Source organism: Pseudomyrmex gracilis, unplaced genomic scaffold (genome assembly GCF_002006095.1).
Source record: "Pseudomyrmex gracilis isolate BER0280 unplaced genomic scaffold, ASM200609v1 scaffold_72, whole genome shotgun sequence".
In the NCBI taxonomy this organism is placed as follows: Eukaryota; Metazoa; Arthropoda; class Insecta; order Hymenoptera; family Formicidae; genus Pseudomyrmex; species Pseudomyrmex gracilis.
Genome location: NW_018020656.1, coordinates 661,964 through 677,453, shown reverse-complemented (window position 1 = coordinate 677,453; position 15,490 = coordinate 661,964). Strand labels below are relative to the sequence as shown.

The 15,490-nt window shown below is 44.1% G+C and overlaps 1 protein-coding gene across 1 annotated transcript in view; it reads left to right on the top strand.

Annotated features, from left to right (window-relative positions):
• The window catches only part of LOC109854717 (toll-like receptor 3), a gene marked incomplete at its 5' end in the record, with an annotated part of 73,436 nt that overhangs the window by 3,862 nt on the left and 54,084 nt on the right, over positions 1-15,490 (top strand). The window lies entirely within an intron of this gene.

Sequence of the window (15,490 nt, the reverse complement as noted above, 5' to 3'; positions counted from 1 at the left end):
TGCTGCTGCCGCCGCCGCCGCCGCCGCCGCCGCCGCCACCACGTCTCTCGTATGCAACGAATGGGCTAAGTCACTCTCGGCGGCACTCGCAAAATCGATAACGAGCCTCGCCCGCCGCCGTCGCGCTGTCACGCCGAGAGGAGAGACAGTCACGAGAAACCCGCGGTTTGTCGGTTCTCTCTTTCGAGATGATGTGGAGATTAATTCTGATATATCGTATGTAACTCGCGTCTCTCATCAGAGAGCGATGAAGAGAAGAAGATTCTCGAGAATCTCGATCTCGTAACACGTAGTGGAACGATTCGCTCAAGTTTTTTCTCAAGTTCTGTAAATGTATGTCGGGGAGCATTGCTTCTAGCGTGTAAACAAGTAATTTATTTACATATTTCAAGCGAGAAGAATAAAAAAAATGAAAACGCGAAAAGTGGAAAAGGAAAAGAGCAAAAACTTGGTCGTACAAGAAGCTATTGTATATACAGTAAATTAGAGATGCGAACTGGCGCGGCAAAGACAGAGAGAGAGAGAGAGAGAGAGAGAGAGCCGAGGAAGATATGGAAAAGTATAATTACGGACATAACTATAGAAATGTTACAGTAACTCCGCGCGGCAACTGGCGCGCTTCGCAGAGGTAGGACAAAGCGAACATTACTATGCCGCGTCTTGGGGGACCAGGAAGTTACCGTTAAATGCAATGGAATATAGACAAAACAGTTCTTAAGAATCTCCTTATCTCCGTCCGTAGTCGCCGTTTATACCCGGCGTGGCCGAGGCATTCGCGGAATTTATTTTTAATCGGATCGCCGCAACGGGAGAGGAATAAAAAAAAAAAAAAAAAAAAAAAATAAATAAAGTATCCTCCTTTCGGCCACTCCTTTCCCGACCTCTTCTGTTTTCTACAACGCTCGAAAATTCTGCCGCGGCGGTTACCTATCTACTTGATGGGGGCACGGGGGATAATACCCACTCGAAGTTTTCCCGACATTGTTTATCGCGGTTGCCGCGAGAGAATAATCGATTAAGGAGGCGGACGGGGGCGAGACCGCCCGCCAATACACCTTCCTCTCCCCCGTTCTCTTTTTCTCTCCTCCTCCCTTCCGGAAACTTTCGTCCTTCCGGCTAACGCCAAATTACTGGTTTCGCCCGGGCCGCATCTGAATGGAGGCTGACAGCACTTCGCAGCTAACGTGCACTCAACTACTTAATAATGTAACAGTCAGCCAACCACTATGCGCCCATTATGTTTCCATGCACGTTGCACAAGAACCCAGAGGTAACAGCCTGCCGGTGGTTGTAATATAGGATTCGCATCCTGTATCGCGTTGCATCGCTGTGTTTGTGCACGGCACCGCGTCGAGAGAAGAGAGAGGGAGAGAGAAAGAGAGAGAGACGGAGACAGGAACGAAGAAAGAGAGGAAAATTTATTATGGTCTCTGGGATAAATCTTCTAAGAACAAAAAGCAAAACGCAATCGCTGTACATTGTATACAGAGGTGAGTCGGCAGTTATAAAGTAATAATAGAATATAAAATGTATCTACCAAATAAATATATACGTCAGAATGGAAGAATATAAATTACAGCTGCGGCGGGGAAAATTGCACCGATGAGCGTGTATCAGAAAAAAGTGCCGCTTATATTTGTAATTCTTTTTAGTAGTGGCAAAATAACGAAACAAAAATATTCTCTTGAACTTCTTTTTTTTTTTCTATAGGTACGTTATATATATATATATATATATATAACACGCTCTAATTTCTTTTATATTCAAGAACAATATATAATGTCTCGTTTCGCTTTTCTCGAGTTATTTGTGAACCGTTAAATAATGCACCGCGATTATTTCCACATTGCGCGGCACGCTCGTCGCTTAGCTTCGCTCTTTCTTCTTGAAACGCGCTTTTTTTCTTTAAAAAAAAAAAAAAACCATGAAGTTCTTCCGGTTATTTTTTTTTCTTTTTTTTTTTCTTTCTATTTTGAACGTGTATACGTGATGTCTCGCGCGTCTGTCCTTTGATACCGCGTTCGAGATCACCGTAAGAGCCTTTAATCCGGAAACGCGATACGTTACCTAACGACGCTTTAAAAATCTCGTTTCAAAAAACTTGATGATAGACGCGACGTCGCGGAGAAAATACGAGTTTGTACACAAACGTTCGTGATTCAATCGGCGTGGCTTCTTTTTCCTCTGATATTCACTCCGTGACACACACACACACACACTGTCGCGTCATTTTCACGCGGCTTTTTCGTAAATTCCCAGATGAGCTAGCCTTTGTATATTTAATTCCCTGAGAACGCGATCGGATAAGAAGAACTCTCTTGTCAAATACAAAAGAACGTAAGATTTCGCATTTGTCCGATAATAAAAACCGTCATCTCTACGGTTGTGTGCTTTAGCTTCGGTCGGTAGTCTAATTACAAAGCGGCTCAAGGTTGTGTGAACGCGGCACACGGGTCGGAAAACAGTTGGTCGCAATGGGGAAAAGTGGAATACGGAGCTCTAGATCGGAGCGGCTCGCGAGCCACTGATTGTAGGTTTTCCGCGCGGAATTATCAACGACGCTGGCGCATCTATTTTTCAGCGTATGTCTTTAACCGCTCGCGGATTAAGACATTATCGTACATGTATATATACCGTTGTCGCGAACGTTAAACGCGGACAGTTTTATTATTGAGAGACTCTAGATCGTCCGTCGTCGCTTTTCCTCGTAATATTTAAAACTAACGCATGAAAATCAAATAGAGAGAGAGAAGAGTTGAAAAAACAGCAATTAAAATCACTTCACAAAATGACCTCACTTTAGTCACGTGTCTTTAAAAACGTGATTAAAATAAAGTCACGTGACAGAGAGGGGGAGGAAAAAAACACGTGACTTTAGTCGCTTCGTTGCGCGTGAATTTGACGCGAGGCATTACCGTGCCTCTTGATAATTCCTTTTATTGAGCGTGCGGAATTTTAATGATACGCATATTCTCAGCTAAGGCTGTTNGTAGTTTTTTTTTTTTTTTTTTTTTTTTTNNNANTTNNNTCAGTTTAAACGGGCTTTACGATGAGTTGCTCTGTTTTGCATTAAGCGAGGTGGATCGATTTGATTATCGAAGATCAGCAAGTGGGAGATAATTTCGCCGAGAGGAGGTCGGGAAAATAGGCCTTTAACCGCGTTGAAAGTCATCGCGAACAGGCATCGTTTACGATAGTTTAATGAAAACAAGGTTATCGATTGTGTTCTCTGAAATAAACTCGAATGCTACGTGCTCGAGCTGCGATGTTATACGTGTCGAGGTTTAGATTCACTCGAAAACGTATTGTCGATCATTCTCGGCAAACCGGAAACCGATTCTTGAATGAAGCGTGCGATAAAAACTCGTCAATAAGTAATGTTATATGCGAAAGAGAGCCTCAGCTGCGCGCGGTGTTACAATACACAATATTCGCGCGGTCGTTATACATCGAAGTGAGGATGCGTTCGAGCAACTGCATATTTTCGGCGAGAAATCATATCTCCGGCGAAATAATAAAATTCAACGCGCGACAATATCGCGCAAAGCGAAGTGGCGTGAAACGAGCGTCGTATCCGAGCGATATTGTCTTTGCGCGAAGAAGAACGGCGCGCGGACGCGATTTAACGTGTTCTTCCTCATGAGGGGATTCTCGATAACTCGCCGATTACCCGACGGAACGTTTTACGAAGCGCATTACGCGACATAGCGAGCGACTAGAAGGAGGATAATCTCGATTATTGAGGTAGCGTTTGCGGGAAATTACGATCTCGCAATCTGTCGTCGCAAATTTCGGTCGGAGATGTGAGAGGATTCCGTGAATATAATTCGATCTGCTTAATGTATGATTAAATTAGTTCGTACATGTAATTCTGATGGAGTTACTTTGTCCGCTTAAGAATTAATTTTGGTCCAATTAGGGAAACGTCTCTTTCCTTCGTTTGATTTGTATAATTCCTTTATTTAATATTCAATTTTCTTGATTTAATTATCTCAAAATGTGTATCGGATGTAATGAAGAAAACTTCTATACGACGATGCTGTGTTTTGATACGTTTAAATAATTTATATTCGAAAGATTTTACTTCAAACAAATCGGAAAGCACGGGATGTGAAACGGGATTTTCTTGAAATTTATGTCATCTCGCATATTACATGTTATTTGATCATTATCAAGTATCGAAACATTAATCAAGATAATTGATTGGGTTTTAATTGACTGCAATTTATTTTGAGATTCATTGGGAAAAAAAAAAAAGAACAGCTTCCGGTTAGGAAAAATGTCATTTCTATTCGGAATTACGACCTGGCAATTTATCGAGAATTTGCGGTGCGCTTTGGGGAGAGGAACGTTTCCTGCTGGGAAACGATTGGCGCAGAAAATTTCTCTACATTTAAGCTCCGTTCAAATTATTCGTTCAATTAGAGTTCCCTCGAAAATATATAACTCATTAGAATATTTTTTATCCTTCAAACACACACGAGTCGAGTAATCGGGCCGGGCGTGTTGCCGGTGAATTTCACGCTTGAAATTACACGAAACCGGGTAATGAGCCGTTTTTTTTCCCTCCAACTGGCAGTTGGAAGAGGGAGGGAAAGGAGGCGGCAAAACGATGCGCTCGTTTAAGCGCGATACTTGAAATTTATCACCCGGCGATTCTTGCGCAGATAAATGGACAGTAAATCGCGGTATCGCGGCTCGCGCGCGACACGAGCGCATTTCTCTTTCGCCGTCGCTCGATATCGCGAATTGGTTCACCGGTACCGAAACTTTTTTCAGATACGTGTAAAAAAAAAAAAAAAAAAAAAATTAGAGAACTCGCCAGTTCGCGATGAGCAGCCGCGCAGGAAGGGCGGCAGCGACGGCGGCGGCGGCGGAGAAGGGGCGGGAAAATGAAGCACGTGTGAACGTTACGCGCGGCATAAAATTCGGGGGCCTCTCCCGTATGGCGTATGTAAATTGCGTGCAGCGCGCGCGACGCGCATGAATTTAACTGCCGCCGCATGTAAATTCAGCGCCGGTGCATGTAAATTTTATTGCAATCAGCTATTGTAAACAGGATTACCGCACGGGTGCGACGCCGAAACTGCGGAGAGCGCAAGCCGGGCTAGTCGATGGAATCCTACGAATATTTCGGACACATCTGACCGCCAATATAGGCGGGATGCTTACGATACTTCGCTATTGAAACTATCGGTATCCGGGGAGAAGAGAAAGAGAGAGAACGGTATCGGATTAAAAATATCGACATTCTCTTGCACTCACTATATATATATATATGTATATATATATATATATAAATATATATATATATATATATATATATATGTATATATATATATATATAAATGATCTCTGATGAACTGATAATTCTAAATAATAATAATAATCAGTTGCGATTATTTGCATCTCAATTATGGTTATTCAAATTAATTTTGAAGCACTTTTTATCAATTTACGATCGCGCGTATTTCTCTCTCTTCGAATTATCGCAAGATATACCGCCGATACTGCAAAAAGCGAGGATATTCCTGAGTAAATAGCAGCTACAGCGGCTTGTAATATTCAACGCGGAATGAAGAAAATTATCGATATCTCATCAAATTTAATCTATCCTAAGGCTGGTCCAGGGTATAACCTGAGTAAATCTCTCTCTTTCTCTCTATCTCTATCTCTCTCTCTCGCTCGTTGTGTACGTGTGTGTGTGTGTTGTCTTCGTCGGTCGTAGGTTGAGTGTGCGAAGGACGCGCAAATTTCTGAAAATAAGAGAGACGACCTGCGTTTAATTTCGAGTAGTTGCGTTGCAAATTCAGTCGCTCGTGCGGTTTGCAGATTGCGCTCACAAATATTTGCGCGCCGCGCACGTCGAGCATTTTATCGGCGCTGATATTAAATGACGAATATTAATTAGGAGAAGGAGGGAGAGGAAGAGAGTGAGAGAGAGAGAGAAAAAGAGAGAGGGAAAGAAAGAAACATCAAGATCGTTGAAACTGAAACGAAAGCGAAATCGTTTTTTTCATATAAAGTATATGTCATTTCTATATTTCATCAACTATATACCGAAAAAATATATGCTACATGTGAATAAATATCACACTATTATTATTTTACACGGATAAACAATTTTTTAATTAAGTTAAAATAACAATGTCATTATTATTATTTTACACGGGCAAATAACGTTTTAATTACGTTATAATGTTATTAGTGATATTACAAGTCATTACTTTTAATAATTATATTTATATCATGCATCGCTTTATTTATTTTGAATTTGTTTTTTTTTTGTTTTTGTGTAAATTTCTCAATTTGTGCACTATTTAAAACACGTTGCAGTTTTCGCTATATAAATAACATTTTTTAATCTTTTTATACGAGACTGACTCTTTACAATTATTTTACTCCTAAATATCTTGTTTTCTTTCGTGATTACAATCTAGGGTAGAGACAGAATCACGTTTGGATGCGATCACGATATACTGTTAGCAATTCCGATCGCAGTCTGTGCGCACGAAGAGCGTTGCTCTCAAAGCTCGCGTACGGAGCTCGCGGCGTCGATCGCTCTCTCATAGCCCCTATCTCGCTTCGAGCTCGGCACAGTCGCAAAAATCTTTCGCTTTGGACCTTACTCGCGCCAACGTCACCGGTGTCGTTGTACGTGTCATCGCAACCTGCTGTCTCAAAGCGCGCAATAAGCGAAGCATGTAATCGACTATCTGCCGACGAATTCTCTGCGGCGAATATATCGCCTCTGTGTGTAACTTCACTCTCTCTCTCTCTCTCTCTCTTTCTCTCTCCTCGCGCACCGTTATATGTACATCGACGTCGCTGAATTTCGACTCCCTATTTACCGGACTGCGTGTTATAGCCGACTGAGCGAATCGCTCCCGCCGTTGGCGCGTCATTCGTTCTGTCTCCATTTACACATATCCGGCGGCGTAAAACTCGATAGAATTCACGAACGGGTCGTCGCCGCCGGGGACACAGAGAGAAACGGAGAGAAGGAACGCGAATTTATTGAGTTCTGCTAAATAATGCGTAGCGCGCCGCGATCTCGTCGCGACCTCGTCGTGTATTAGTGGACGCGATCGACTTTACTGATTTTGCCAACACGCGTCCGCAGATATAAGATAAATACATCCGAACAATTTCGTGCGCGAGAACTTTTGCACGTGTGTAAATCTCTCGATGCGCTTAAAGAGGTAGTTTAAATCCTTGGGCGTGTGTGTATGTATATATATATATATATATATATATATATTTCCAAACCACTTACCAAAATGCAACCGTAATCTCGCTAATCCAATTACGCGAAACCAATCGCGATACACACACACACACACACACACTCACACACAGACGGAAGGAAGGGTGGAGAGAGGAGAGATGAGAGAACGTGAAAACATACTACAACCGCCTCTCCCTACGGTCGACCGACATTCCGGCGTGATTAGCCAGGCATAAGATCGAATCTGGGTCCCGGGAGATCGCGCGTCTCACCAATGTAGGGTTTCATAATGGAGGAGAACGACGCGAGAGAGGAGCCAATCGTCGTTACGTTTACACGTCGACCGGTATGCGGCGATATGGCGCTGATTCTGAGAGAGAATTTCCACGGCGAGTCCTTCTCGGCGCGATAAAGAGGATTTAGATCGATTTAAGATTCCAATTTCCGGGGGTTTCTCGCGGGGAAGAGGAGGCCGAGGAAGGGGAGGAGAGATTTCTCGTCTCAGTCAGACCATCCGTTCGAACACGGACGACGAAGTCGGAGAAAGCTGTCGGCATATCGCCGACTGAAAGGGGTGAAACAGTGTTTCTCAAGCTCGCTCTCTCTTTCTCTCTTTCCAGATAACAGATCTGCGTGTATGATATTTAGTTTTTCTCTCTTTCAAGCACTCCGATAAAATTTTATTACCGTTGGTATTTTCGTGCGCACTTCACGGACACATTGTTTGCTGAACGAACCACTAGAAATAATTAAAAAGCATGTACTTTGTGTTTTAACAGCGTTACTTGTTAAAACAATTTTAACAAAATGCAAAAAATTAAATACTCGCAAAATAATATCTATTATAAATAATCAATAAACACGCTCGCGCACACGCGTAGAAATACACCGAATGTCAAAAGAGTTATTCCAATAATGAAGAGATTATTCACTAAAAAGCCAAGAGTTCGTTTAAAAAAAAAAAAAAAAAAAAAAAAATGGAATTTTCAATTTTTCGCATAACTGAATTTGAGAAACGCTGTGGAAAGAGGGTACGGGGGAGTTGTCGAGGGGTGTGAGCGAGGCGGCCACTAGCTGGGGCACCCCCGGCTTGAGAAAGGGGGAACGACTCTCGTGAATTACTAGTCTCCGCGTTTTTTCTCTCTTTTACTCTCCGCTTTGCTCCTTCATCGTTTCTCCTTTATCGCATTCCTCGAATCTTCCTCGCACTTCTCTCGCTCTTCTCTCAGAAGCGACTCCAGTTTTTATCCCCGCCAACGCTTACTTTTTGCGGCTCGGCCGCGCCGTATCTGCGGAGATTGTAATTTTAATTCCGGCGGTTTTATACCTCTCTCTCGCATTTTTTTTTCTCTCGCGCATCCTCGAAGAAACGTCTGTTCACGCGTTTGTGTGTTGTGCGTGTGCGTGTTTGCGTGCGAATCTGCGGCATCACGCGGAAGTCTAATTCTTTGTCGAACACCTTCCACTTATTTCTCTTTCCGCGATCCCCGAACGATTCGATCTTTATTCTTTAAAAGCACACACTTAGGTTACTGTCGAACGAGCGTTTTTCGTCTGTACGACACACACACATACACACAGACATACACAGAATCGTAATTCTTACGATCATTTCTCTGTCTTTTTTCTTTCTCTTTCATATAGAATCGTCTTTTTGCGCAACCAATTGCCGGCGCAATTGCATTTCCCCATATCTATCCGCGAGTTAGATTAAGCGACATTTACTCTGGTTTTGTTTTTCCGCGGTTTCTCCAAACTTCCACTCGGACTCGTTTTCTCCATTTCCTTACCGTATTTCTTACCCGTATCGGCACTCCATCTGGCTTTAGAGACTACTTAGATTCGCGGAAGATTTAAGACAGTCAGACGGACACACCACCGCTGCCTTCTCGGATCGCAGTCAGATAGTTTCGGCTAGATCCGAATTACCAATCTCCGTCGCGTTTCTTCCTTTTCCTTCCCAGCGTGGTCTTTTTCTCTCTTTTTCTTTTCGAATTTTTCCTGAGTTTTCCCGGTGCTTTTCTCTCGCTGTCTCGTCGTCGTGTCCCTGTCCTCCCTCTCTCTCTCTCTCTCTCTCTCTCTCTCTGTCTCTTCCTGTCTTTCTCTCTACGCGTTCTGTCCTCTCCTTACACTGACTTTTTGCTTCGTATTCCATCCGCTGGAATTCTAATTTTAATTCCGCGGCTTTTGGCTTTGCCTCGCCGCGTAGTCTACCCGTATAATCGTCCGCAAAATTAGATAGCAAACTAATCTCGTTTCAGCGTGTTCTACAAAACGCACGCGTTTCGCCATTAAACTAAAACGATTAAAAAAGATTCTTTATCTCTTTTGAAAGTGCATTTCATTTTTTTCGAAACTATACGCGGGAAATACGCGTGTGTATGTCGTACGTACGGAGAAACATGTATGTGTGTGTGTGTGTGTGTGTTTGAATATCCGAGAGAATTTTGAATTATAGCAGCTAAAGCCGCTGTTGTGTGCGCGTATTTGTAAGTCGAAAAATGTAGCGAGTTTTACAACGTACAGGAGTGATATCCTCCTCGAGCGCGTTCGCGAACGTGCTTTCGCGAATCGGATTGGTTGTTGCACGCGCATTACTTCGTCCTTTTAACGAGCTATCTGACTTTAAGATAGTTTCCTCGTTCTCAGATCGAGTAAGATCCGGATTTTCGGCATGAGAAGAGCACACAGGGGCGGGTCAGCCGCCACCAGTGCCCGTGGTTTGAGTGGATGGTCGATCCAAATTACCAGCCTCGGCTTCTGCCTCCTCTTCTTTTTTTTTTTTTTCTTTTCATTCGTCGTCGTCGTCGTCGTTGTCGTCGTCGTTCCCTCGCCTTCCCATCCCTTTCCACGGTGGTGGATAGTTCTCTTTTCTTTTTACCAGACCCTCGTCTTCATTGTTGTCTTTCTTCTCCCACCCTCAGCCACACAGCTCCTTTCACCCGTTCCCTCCCTTCCGAGGTAGCTTCCTCATTTTCATTTACTTCTTCTTTATTTACTTTTTACATCTGCATTCTACGCCGTGTCCGCCATTGCGTTGCCACTGTGTCGACCAGTTACCCGGTAGTGTGTATACTCGTGTATCGTACGCTTGTTATCGTTCAACCCCGCGTTTTAAAATTCTCGCGTAATCCACAAAGTAAGCAAAAGTTGCGAAATCGACGCATCTTATTCGTGAGTTTGTTTAAAAAAAAAAAAAAAAAACGTTTCTCGCGTTAATCGAACGTATTTCTAAGACGTTTTCTAAGACGGGGTCGCGAGGACGCGCGCGTGTGTGTTCTTCGGTTTATCGGTAAAAACTCAAACTTGTAAAAATAAACTTCCATTTAAAACACACATTGTTTCGATAACGAACTCTGACAGGTCTGAGATCAATTACGCACAAGAGATAAGTGTGAAGTGAAAATGCGATAGGAGAGAGGTCTCCCATAATTCATTTTATCGCGTTCTGACGCGACGCTAAAACAAATTCCCCAAGTGACACACACGGTCTTATGGATTCGGCGAGATTAGCCGGACAACTTCTCGCATCGGACAACTCGAATTACTTGTCACGACGTTCTTTCTTTTTTGTCCCATACACACACACACACACACACACACACACGTGCTTTTTCTCTTCCCCCTTGGTTTTTTTCCTACGCCGATCTTCTTCTTCGTTGATTGTTATTTGTGTTTTTCTGGGCTTTTCCTTCGACGCCGGCCGCGCGACGACGGCGTCCCTTTTTGCCGCCCTCTTCCCTTATACCCAGGGAGGCAGCACCCTCGTCGCTCGCGCTTCTTCTTTTGTCCAATTGCTATGTACATTTTTAGCGTCCAATCTCGTCCGGCTTTGATGCTCCCTAAAGCTCTTTTCTTCTTATCTCCGTTCCTTTATCCGGTCTCCATCGAGCGAGAGTCTCATTTAAAAAGTGCATTATTATCTCCAGATATATACCTATACATATATATATATATATATATATATGTATATAGATGGACTACTACGTTTCGCCGTTGAAAACGATAGAACGTAGAATTAAATATTTCTCCAACCAAGCTCTCTCTCTCGGCATAGTCCTTCTTTCCTCGGTAGTCTTTCTTCGTCCCGATTCTTCATTCTTCTTTTGAGAGAGAACCGCGTGGTCTTCTCTTCTCTCGCTGTAATTTACTATTCCACTTTGCTTTCCTTTCCGAGCTCTCGTCTCACTTTTGCGCGCGCACATCTCACTATATAAATTACTCCTTCGTTACCCCATCGGTAGCGCACTAATCGATCTCGCTCGCGCCTTTATCCTTTCGCCTGAAACTTCCCCCGCCCTCTCTTCTTCTTGCGCGTCCAAACCGACTCTCTCCGACGGGCGCGCGTTCATATTCCGACTCTCCTCTCGACGGTCTATGCGCGGCCCATCGAGTCTAAGATCCCCAGATCTCTTCGTGGAAATACCTTCGTTCTAAAACCTTTCGACCACCCTCGGCTCTTCACGACCTTTCCCTCTCTCGACCATTCCCTGCTCTCTTCAACCACTCTCGCCGCAGCACCCCCGTCCTTCTTCTGGCGCGCGTTTCTTTTTATTCCTCTTCTCTTTTCTTCCTCTCTGCTTTTTTTTCTCTGTCGCACTCACCTCCGTCTCCGCCTCCTCGTGAGGAAGGTCGTAATTGGCCCTTCGGCCACGAGCGACCACGCTGCTGAAAAGCAGCAGCAGCAAAAGAGAGAGAGAGAGAGAGAGAGAGAGGGAGAGGGAGATATCCTTCGGATAGCGGGAAAGGATTGGGGTTGTGCAGGGATAGGGTAATAGCGCGGCGGTGGCAGTGGCGAGAGATTCTCTGGAGTTGTCTACCCTATATCACGGGGGCTGCTGGGAAGTACAAGGGACACGGGGTTCTTCCTTCCACTCTCTTGGGAGCGAGCCGGCCATCCCCGTCGCTCTGAACTTTACTTGGGGATGAGATATGCAGAAATTAAATATTCATTCGGGTTACCGGTTCGCGCGCGCACGGTTCTCTCTTTCTCTCTCTCTCTTTCTCTCTCTCTCTCTCTCTCTCTCTCTCTCTCTCTCTCTCTCTCTTGTTTCTCATCCTCCTTTTCGCGTATGTATCATCCTCTCCGATTTCACCTCGCACACTCTTTTCTCTCACCTTCCCGGAAGTAATGCTCTGGCTCGTAGCCAGATTCCGTTGAAGCTCTCTATGTTCGACATTTTCCCCCGTCTTGCATCGGCATACATCGAGAGGAAGGACGGGTTGCGCGAGTGTGTTCTCCTGAAACTCGGCCATGTTTTCCGAATCTTATAAAGAGCGTTTTATATATATATATATATATATATAGTATGCAAAATTGTGAGAAGAATGAAAAGCCGTCGATTATACTCGAACGTTACGAGCGATTGAACATCAAAGAATTTTTTTCATCGCGTAAACTTTCTCGCGAAATGCATCTAATTAAAACTTTATCGTTTCTCTATTAATTCCCGAGCAAACTTCGCGAGATTTCGAATCCGCTACTCATTTATCAAAAAATATTTCCAACGTTGAAACGCCAACAGCGGACGAGAAAAAAGAAAAAGAGCTGTGCGAATTTCGATAAATTCATCTCGAGCTTACGTCAGACAATCTGCGATTGCGCGACACATCCTGCACACAAGCGTCCATCGTTTTTTTCCCCCCCGCGCTCGTCCGATTCTCGTTACGCCGCTTTTCTTCGAGCCCGACGACTTAAACGGACGCGAAATCCGCGCGTATTACGTCGTTACGGAAACGTACCTGTTGAACCAGCTAGCGACTTCGATGAAATAATGACGAGTGGCTTATGCGCCGTCTGCGGCCACTGTCGCCGGCGGCGAGAGGACGGCAGCAACGAGAAAGGGCGATAAGAGCGGCGGAGGGAGCGGAGAACGGCGGCGGGATGCAGTCGCGCTGCTGTGCGCAATGTGCCCAACCCTTCCTTCCCTCGCCATCCTTTGCCCCTCTGCTGCGCTGTGGTCGACGAAGTGCTCTCTCCGCCAGTGTGGAATTGCGTCGTCCTCTCCACGCCCTTCATCCCGAACACATCCTGCGGGATGAACGCGGCTACGGTTTCGACGAGACGAAACGCCTCGCTCGAGATAAAAGGATTTGTTTTACTGCGACGAGGCGAAGAGCGAGAAGACGGGGGCGAGATTTGAATAGTTCGTCGTCACCGTACAAAACGGCGCGGAACGCTAAATTGTCAGAATCGCGTGACCGATAATTCGCACCGCGGGCTGGTTTTTACGACCGGAAATTTCGCTCTCGCGCGAAAATCTCTCTTTCTCTCGCGCTTCTACGGCATCCGTGAAACCTCGCGTTCAATTACGCGTTTGTTTATATAAACGCAATCTGTGTTTTTAACTAATTATATACTGAACAAGTAATGAGAAAAAGTATTTAGCTGTTGTAAAGAGCTACTGCGATAAAACACCGTATCGATATCTTGAAACTGGAATATTATATATGGGAGGATGCACGCAATTATTCTTCGCTCGATAATATAATAAATAGCTACGTAATAATATTATACATCACTTACGAAATTTGTGACAGACACATTTCTATTTTCTTTTTTTTTCTTTTTTGCCTCTCCTTTATGAGAAATGAATTATTTTAACGCGGACTTCGCGACTTTTGTATTAATTCTCTGTTAATTTCATTCCTGTTTGCACGTGACACATTCCTTCTTGGACAAGCAAGGAAATTGCGAGCACAGATTTCAGAACTACAGGGTCCGTTTTCCCTGTCCCGAGAATGGAAATGTCTACTCCCATTTATCCCACGCGACAAGATTTCTAATTACGCGAGTCTAATCCAGTCGCGACTATTTCTCCGGCAAGAACTGATAACTTCCTCCCATTGCCTCCCCACCCTTTCCTCTTTCAATCACCATAATTAATATTCCACGACGACGAATGAATTTTATCGAGAGCAATAGTTCGCGACTATTTCCAAACTTTTACCGGTATTTAAATTTTATTGTTTAATTTGAGTACGTGTTCTAGTTGTTTAAATCCGCGGGAAGTTTTTGGGAATTGAACACATCTCCGTAACAAAAATAATCTCGTCAATTGTATGTAATTTATTTGCACTACTTTAGTAATGTGTCTTCGATTTTCCGCGTTCGATCTCTTTTTTTTTCTACTTTGAAATGGTGAAGCTGGTCGAGGAAACTATCACCGCGTTACCGAATGACTTCAACGTCACGATATGCCGTTCGATGCGGCAGTTCTTGTGGCGCGCGGATGGTTCACGCATGAGAGAATAAAATTCCTTCAGGATGTTTCGGCTTCTCGCGGTCGGCGGCAATATCTCGATTCTCCGTCGTAGGTGATCTCACGTACTACATGTTTCACGGCATCGTTTCGATGCCGATACCGAAGGAACACGTAACGATACGCGACGTAGGAACGCGCGTTCCTTCCGCATTGTGTGATTCATCGTTTGATTCATTTTGACCGCTGCGGATGTTGTTGTGTGAAATAAAATTGCGTTGTTCTGACGTTATGTTTGTTCATTTGTTTTTCTAATAACAAATGTAATATATTGACGATAAAAACAAAATTATTATCAGCAGTTGTGTGTTGTCAGTAGCGAGAAATTTGTAAACATTTAATACAAAATCCATTTTCCAATGAGAAGCTTAATGGCTAGGCCATTAACGTTAAAATACAAGAGATCGCCTGACATTATCGACGTTTTGCATAAATTTAGCCCCCGGAGAGGGTTAATAATCGGACAGGCCGATTTCGTGTTTCATAGTCGGGGTCATAACGGCCCGGTCGGTCGGTGGGTCGGTGATCATGCCGCGCGTTTCGCAGCACGGTTTGAATTTCGACTTGAATGCGAGCCAATACGGGGTACATAACTCCGCGCCGACCATTAGTTTCGCCTTTACGAGGCAAATGAACCATGCCCGCGCTCGTAAGAGATCGTCGAGTCTACATTTTTAACGACGGGAACACGTTTGCCGCCGGGGGTTTGTGCGTCGAGAGAATTTGTTTCGCGGCGGGCGAACGAAACCGCAAACGATCGATTTTCCGCGTTTAAGAAGGGCGTTTCGTTTCGCGAAAGATGATTGATTTTTTTTTTTTAAATCCCGGCGCGTTCTGATTTGCTGCAACACACGGCGCGCGCGCCAAAAGCCAATCGATCGTAATTCACAAACAGAAATATTATTTACGTTCCAATTAGATCGAAATATACTGCAAACAGTATTTTTGGAAAGATCTGAGTAAACTCGGTGATTCAATTTGTATTTTTTAACGCGTGTTA